Genomic DNA, 8021 nt, shown 5'->3' on the forward strand with positions numbered 1-8021 from the left:
ACCAAATGATGTGTTTCCTTCATCTAAAAATGACGTAATTGGCCAGGTGCGATGGCTCACTCCTGTAACCCTGGCACTTGGGGAGGCTGAAGCACGAGGATAACTTCAGGCCAGGAGTTTGAGATCAGCCTGGGTAACATAGCAAGACCCCATCCCTACCAAAAAAAATTTAGAAATTAACCAGGCATGATGGCATGCACCTGTAGTCCTAAGGCGGGAGGATTGCTTAAGCCCAGGAGTTCAAGGCTGCAATGAGCTATGGTCATACCACTGCACTCCAGCCTAAGTGACAGAGTGAGACCCTGTCTCAAAAAAATAAATAAAAATAAAATAGGCCAGGCACAGTGACTCACGCCTGTAATCCCAACACTTTGGGAGGCCAAGGTAGGTGGATCACAACATCAGGAGATCGAGACCATCCTGGCTAAAAACCCCATCTCTACTAAAAAAATACAAAAAAATTTCGTGGGGTACGGTGGCAGGCGCCTGTAGTCCCAGCTACTCGGGAGGCTGAGGCAGGAGAATGGCATGAACCTGGGAGGTGGAGCTTGCAGTGAGCTGAGATTGTGCCACTGTACTCCAGCCTGGGCAACAGAGCGAGACTCCATCTCAAAAAATAAAAATAAAAATAAAAAGTATATAATCCACTACCCTATTAGGTTACTAAGGTACTCCAAGAAGAGAAAAATAAACAATATTTACTGAACACTATAATGAGGTACATTTTATAAGTCACTTATTTAACCTTTACAACCCTTTCCAAGTTGAATACCATCCTCATTTTACAGATTAAAAAAATTAGTTTCCGAAGTGTAAGTAATTTATCCAAGAGCAAACAGCCAGAGGAACGCTGGATGGTGTTTAAAGACAGGTTTGTGGCTGGGCACAGTGGCTCATGTCTGTAATCCCAGCACTTTGGGAGGCCAAGGTAGGCGGATCACAAGATCAGGAGTTCGAGACCAGCCTGGCCAATATGGCAAAACCCCATCTCTACTAAAAATACAAAAATTAACCGGGCATGGTGGTGCACACCTGTAGTCCCAGCTACTAGGGAGGCTGAGGCAGGAGAATCGCTTGAATCTGGGAGGCGGAGGTTGCAGTGAGCCGAAATCACACCACTGCACCCCAGCCTGGGTGACACAGTAAGACTCCGTCTCAAAAAAAAAAAAAAAAAAAAAGAGACAGGTTTGTTTGCTACCAACATCCAGGTTATTTCACCTTAATAAAGTGTCTTCTTTCATTTTTAAAAAAAGCAAAATAACTTGTTTCTACTACAATTAAAACATCCATATTCCCAACCAAAATATGCCCTCAAATAGTCATTTGTAAATATCTTGAATTTTTTTCTTTTAAAAAACTAATAGGCCAGGTGCAGTAGCTCATGCCTGTAATTCCAGCACTTTGGGAGGCCAAGGGAGGAGGATGGCTTGTGTCCAAGAGTAGAGAGCAGCCTGGGCAAAATAGCAAGACTCCATGTCTATAAATAATTTTAAAAAATAGCTGGCATGGTGGTATGTGCCTACAGTCTCAGCTACTCAGTAGGCTGAAGTAGGATTGCTTGAGCCTGGGCGGTCAAGGCTGCAGTGAGCTGTGATAGTACCACTGCACTGCAGCCTGGGTGACAGAGTGAGATCCTGTCTCAAAAGAATAATTGCTAAATTTATTTACTATCTTAACTAGTTGTCTCATTGAAGCAATATTCACTGGTTATATATTAAGTAGCAGGGCTGTACAAGATGGGAGCTTACAAGGACCAATAAGACACAGTTGCTCCCTCAAGAGTCTTATGGTGGTAGGAAATACCATTGAAGATGGCTATAAAATAAGGACTTTGATATCACAGTTACAGGGATTGCATCAGAGTGGTCCAAACAAGACTGATGTGGGAAGGCTTCCTACAAGAGGGGAGCTTGTGCTGATCCCTAAAAGAAGCCTATGCGGCCGGGCGTGGGCTTTGGGAGGCCGAAGTGGGCAGATCACTTAAGGTCAGGAGTTCAGGACCAGCCTGGCCAACAGGGAGAAACCCCGTCTCTACTGAAAATACAAAAATTAGCCAGTTGTGGTGTCGGGCACCTATAATCCCAGCTACTTGGGAGGCTGAGACAGGAGATTTGCTTGAACCTGAGAGGCAGATGTTGCAGTGAGCCAAGATCACACCACTGCACTCCAGCCTGGGCAACAGAGCGAGATTTTGTCTCAAAAAAAAAAAAAATTAAATATGTAGATCATTTTGGGAACTGTGTGATGAATCCATTCATCAAGCAAGAGTAGATAGGAAGGATAGTCAGAAGACTACCTCAATTTCTAAGGCTAGAAAATGGTAATAAAATCTTTTTTTTTTTTTTTTTTTTTTGAGATGGAGTCTCGCTCTGTCACCCAGGCTGGAGTGCAGTGGCGCGATCTCGGCTCACTGCAAGCTCCATCTCCTGGGTTCACGCCATTCTCCTGCCTCAGCCTCCTGAGTTGCTGGGACTACAGGCACCTGCCACCACGCCCAGCTAACTTTTTTGTATTTTTAGTAGAGACAGGGTTTCACCCTGTTTACCCAGGATGGTCGCAATCTCCTGACTTTGTGATCAGCCCGCCTTGGCCTCCCAAAGTGTTGGGATTACAGGCGTGAGCCATCGCGCCCGGCCTAAAATGGTAATAAAATCTTGACGACAGTAGTGGTAGAAAGGATGGAGAAAAAATTCCAGAGACACTGACAAGGTAAAATGGGGATGACTGTGAATCACAGGACCTGGGGGTGAAGGAGAGCTGAAGAAGGAATCTAGAATGATTACCTTTAATGACCAAAACTAGAGAGTGACAGCAGTGTCATTCATCAAAAAGAGTGACTGTTAGAGACACAGCAGTCTGAGGAGAAGCCCAGGAGTTCATTTGTAGACATGTGAGCTTGAGATTGATGTGAGACATCCATGTGGAGTTGTTCAGTGCGTCTGGAGCTCAGGAGAGGGGCAAAGCCACTTCGACACAGATTCCAGGAGTCAGCAGTTTGTGTGCCATGTTTGAAGCCATGGAAGTGAATAACAGCACGTTAGTTGGATGCTCTTACTCCCTGTAGAAGGTGGAGGAGTGTAAGAATAGAGAACCACAGACCATCAATATTTAAGGAGTGGTCAACAGCAGAAGAGCCCAAGAAAAGCAAACTAGAGACACAGAAAACCAGGAAATATGGAGTCATAGAAGCCACAGGAGGAGAGCTTCAAGAAAGAGGACACAACCAGCAGTATCCATTGCTTCAGACAGGGCCAGTAAGATAAGGACTAAACTATGAGCCAGGTGTGGTGGCGCACATCTGTAATCCCAGCACTTCAGGAGGCTGAGGCAGGAGGATTGCTTGAGCTCACGAGTTTGAGAGACCAGCCTGGGCAATATAATGAGACCTCATCTCTAGACAAAAGTCAAAAAATTAGCTGGGCATAGTGGTGCATGTCTGTGGTCCCAGCTACTTGGGAGGCTGTGGTGGGAGGCTCGCTTGAGCCTGGAAGGTTGAGACTGCAGTGAGCTATGATGGTGCCATTGCACTCCAGCCTGGGTGACAGAGTAAGAATCTGTCTCAAGAAAACAAAACAAAACAAACTAGCATACGATGGATTTGGCAACAAAAATGACATTGACTAACCTGGTGAGAACTGGGTCAGTGGAGTTGTGGGAATGGAAGCCAGACCAAAGTTCTCATCTGATAAAATTTCCTGAATGAAACAAAGAAATCATCCATAACTCTTATTTGCTAAAGGCTTTGAGCCAATTGTAAAGTTTACACTTTTCTCAAGCACTTTCATTTAGTTTGTAATTAAATAAGCAAAGTACTTGTACATACCCTTTTCTTAATTACAGCTTTCGTAATGAATTAACTTGCATGTACAAACAGCCTCATCTGTAAGATGGGTTTGCTCCAGCACTGGGTTAAAACTGGGCTTATATGCAAAAGCTGTTGTTAATTCAAACCTGTTAATGCAGTTTGTTTATACTGAATATGATTAGAAGAAATCAAGAACATGATTCTAAAATTTTATAATTTGCAGACACACTACAATGATTAGCTCAAAACTAAGTCCTGAACTGTTATGTTGTCTTTCACATGCACATATACCTTAGATTATTTTATTTTTTTATTTATTGATTTTTTTTTTTTAGCTGGAGTCTCGCTCTGTTGCCCAGGCTGGAGTACAGTGGCACGATCTCGGCTTACTGCAACCTCCGCCTCCTGGGTTCAAGCGATTCTCCTGCCTCAGCCTCTCGAGTAGCTGGGATTACAGACATGTGCCACCATACCCGGCTAATATTTTATATTTTTGGTAGAGACGGGGTTTCACCATGTTGGCCAGGCTGGTCTTGAACTCCTGACCTAAAGTGATCTGCCTGCCTCAGCCTCCCAAAGTGCTGGGATTACAGGCATGAGCCACCATGCCCAGCCTACCTTAGATTATTTTAATAGAATTGTTTTCTAAATGTTGATGCTGGAGGTTAGAATTAACTCCAAATGTATAGTTAAATATATCATATTACATTTTGACTAATACAATTTTCTTTCAGGTTATGTGGTTTATTTATCAATATGCTTACCTAAATCAGGGTAATAAAGTCCTTCACTGTTCTGTATCATTTCAAAGATTGCTTTGTCTTTCTCAGTTTACTTATCTAACTTTTTTTTTTTCTTTTTGAGACGGAGTGTTGCTCTGTCGCCCAGGCTGGAGTGCAGTGGTGCGATCTCGGCTCACTGCAAGCTCCGCCTTCCGGGTTCACGCCATTCTCCTGACTTAGCCTCCCTAGCAGCTGGGTCTACAGGCGCCTGCCACCATACCTGGCTAATTTTTTTTGTATTTTTAGTAGAGACGGGGTTTCACTGTGTTAGCCAGGATGGTCTTGATCTCCTGACCTCGTGATCTGCCCGCCTCGACCTCCCAGAATGCTGGGATTACAGGCTTGAGCCACTGCGCCTGGGTTACTTATCTAATTTTTTAAGGAACGAGGGCAATAGAATTAATTTTTCCTGTTGTAATAGTGTTTCACGGCACTGCTTAATTTTACCCTATGTTTGTAAATTTCAGTATTTAACTACATATATATAAGATGTGCAGTTGCTCATGCCTGTAATTCCAGCACTTTGGGAGGCCAAGGTGGGTGGACCTCCTGAGGTCGGGAGTTTGAGACCAGCCTGACCAATATGGAGAAGAAACTCTGCCTTTACTAAAAATATGAAATTGGCCAGGCGTGGTGGTACATGCCTGTAATCCCAGCTACTTGGGAGGCTGAGGCAGGAGAATTGCTTGAACCCAGGAGGCAGAGGTTGCAGTGAGCCGAGATTGCACCGTTGCACTCCAGCCTGGGCAACAAGAGCAAAACTCCGTCTCAAAAAAAAAAAAAGACATGAAAAGTGCTGGGAGTGGTGGCTCATGCCTGTAATCCCAGAACTTTGGAAGGCCAAGGTGGACAGATTACTTGAGGTCAGGAGTTCAAGATTAGCCTGGCCAACATGGTGAAACTCCATCCCTACTAAAAATACCAAGAAATTAGCCAGATGTGGTGGCACACACCTGTATTCCCAGCTACTTGGGAGGCTGAGGCTGGAGAATCACTTGAATCTAGGAGGCAGAGGTTGCAGTGAGCTGAGATCACGCCACTGCACTCCAGCCCAGGCAACAGAGCAAGACTCTGTCTCAAAAAAAAAGACATAAAAATAGACATGTATGCATATGCATGTATAAGGGATGCTTTTGGGAAAATTTTTCCTCCCTGATTAGAGAGACAGAGAGTAAAACAGAGAAACAGAAAGAAGGACCGATGAGAAGTTCCTTGTCCTCCCTTCTTTTGTCTGTGTCTTCAGTGAGAATAAAATGCCTGGAGTTGGTTAACCCATCATATTTTTCTGGTGATGACAGAGCAGAAAGAAGGGAAGAGACTGGGTCCCTCATGACACTGGAGAGCTACTCAATCAACCAGGAACTGCTCACCTGACTTCCTGCTGGGTGAAATAGTGACTCGTATAATTTAACCCATTTTTAGTAGGATTTTGATTTCTTTCAATGGAGAGAACTGATTTGATACACCACCCCCCAAACACACACACGTACATTATGCATCTCAAGAATTTCATTTGAAACTTAATAAACAAAGGGGATTTTAGCCATGCCTTTTTTTTTTTTTTTTTTTTTGAGACTGAATCTTGCTCTGTCGCTCAGGTTAGAGTGCAGTGGTGTGATCATAGCACACTACAGCCTCAAACTCCTAGGCAGAAGCAATCCTCTCACTTCAGCCTCCCATGTAACTGGGATTAGAGATGCTCACCATCAAGGCCCAGTCAAGTTTTAAAGTTTTTTTTTTTTGTAGAGAAAGAGGGGGTCTCACTGTACCGCCCAGGCTGATCTTGAACTTCTGGCCTCAAGCTATCCTCCCACCTGGGCTTCTCAAAGTGCTGGGATTACAGCAGTGAGCCACTGCACATGGCAAGTTACACCATTTAGTCTAAGTTGATCCCTCTTAAAAGTGTAGAAAAGGCTATCCAGTTCCAACACAAAGGTAGCAAGAGCTACTTTGATGAAAAATTAGAATAGAAAAGCAGCTTCCATTTAAAAGAATAGCAGGAAACAATCAAGTTAGGATTCTTAAAAATTAACATGATTTTTGGCCATAATGCAACCAAGATTATAGTGATGGCAATGGCTGCTGCCATCATGCTGGCTGCAGCAGGGTGGCGTGGCTAGGGCTGCACACTCCATGGAGCCAGTGGGAGCCCGGCCCTTTCTGAGTTGGGCCAGGGGCTCCCAGGGTACTGCTGCAGCTGCCCAAATCCAGTGGCAGGACCTGGGCATCTCTGCAGCCTGCACCCTTGGGGGCCCCAGGAAGGACATCCCCCCATCTCCCTGCAGGCTTGGGGGTATCTGCTCCTGCTGCCTGGCCCCTCTCCACTCCCAGCACCTGCTATGATTTCAGAGCAGTGGTTGGGGTCAAGAATGGCAGCAGAGACAGATTGATTCCAGGGCAGAAGGGGGTGGGTTCACAGTAAGGCCCCTCCTTCAGGCCAGGGAGGGCCTGAAGGCTGAGGGCTGGGCTGCCATTCCCATGGACCAGAGTGGGGACCCATGATGCCTCTTCCAGGCCACCTATGGCTGCCCATGGATAAATCGGCATGTACTTCCTCCCCTCTGAGGTCCATAAAAGCCCAGGGTTCAGCCAGAGCAGGGCAGAGGATTGCCAGAGGAAGAAGAAGACAGAGAGATTATAGGATGACCAGCTACAGAGAGGAGCTACCTTCTATGCTGATAGCTGCAGGTGAGGGAACAACCAGTTGCAGAGATGGAGCTACTCTCTCTGCCGAGAGAGCTGCAGAGATGACCTGTCAGCAGAGAGGAGCCGTCTTCTCTAGGGCCTCCTTTTAATAAAGCTCATCTTTTTCTTGTTCACCCTTCAGTTGTCTGCATATCTCATTCTTCCTGTCTGCATACCTCATTCTTCCTGAACGAAGGACAAGAACTTGGGCAAAGGTGCCACGGCTACAGAGGTTTTCGGCCAGAAAATCAATGCCCCCAAAATCCCATAACAATAGTATTTTTAAAAGAATCAGTTATAACTAATAATAATACACATTAGGTTTTAAAGTTTTGTGCCCATTAAATTGTCAAAGAAGAAAAAAATAGAAAAAATTTGCTTCCAAGTCTTTAAATTAGATTAATACGACTATGCATAATTTTTGATGTACAATTGTAACATCCTAAGAGAAACACAGTTATATTATTCCAGTAAGAAAGAGATATAGAATTAAAAATAAATAATATTTTTTCCTTTGTTCTGAGATTTTAATTAATTTTGAAATATGTGAATTTCGTTTCTAATCTAGAGTGTTGAGTAATTAGAATTTCCCTTTAACGTGAAATTTGGATGTTCTTTCTAGATTTAATTCTTGTCAGGAAAGGACGGGCGCGGTGTCTCACGCTTATAATCCCAGCACTTTGGGAGGCCGAGGCGGGCGGATCACGAGGTCAGGAGATGGAGACCACGGTGAAACCCCGTCTCTACTA

This window comes from Symphalangus syndactylus, chromosome 23, assembly GCF_028878055.3.
Source record: "Symphalangus syndactylus isolate Jambi chromosome 23, NHGRI_mSymSyn1-v2.1_pri, whole genome shotgun sequence".
Taxonomy (NCBI): domain Eukaryota; kingdom Metazoa; phylum Chordata; class Mammalia; order Primates; family Hylobatidae; genus Symphalangus; species Symphalangus syndactylus.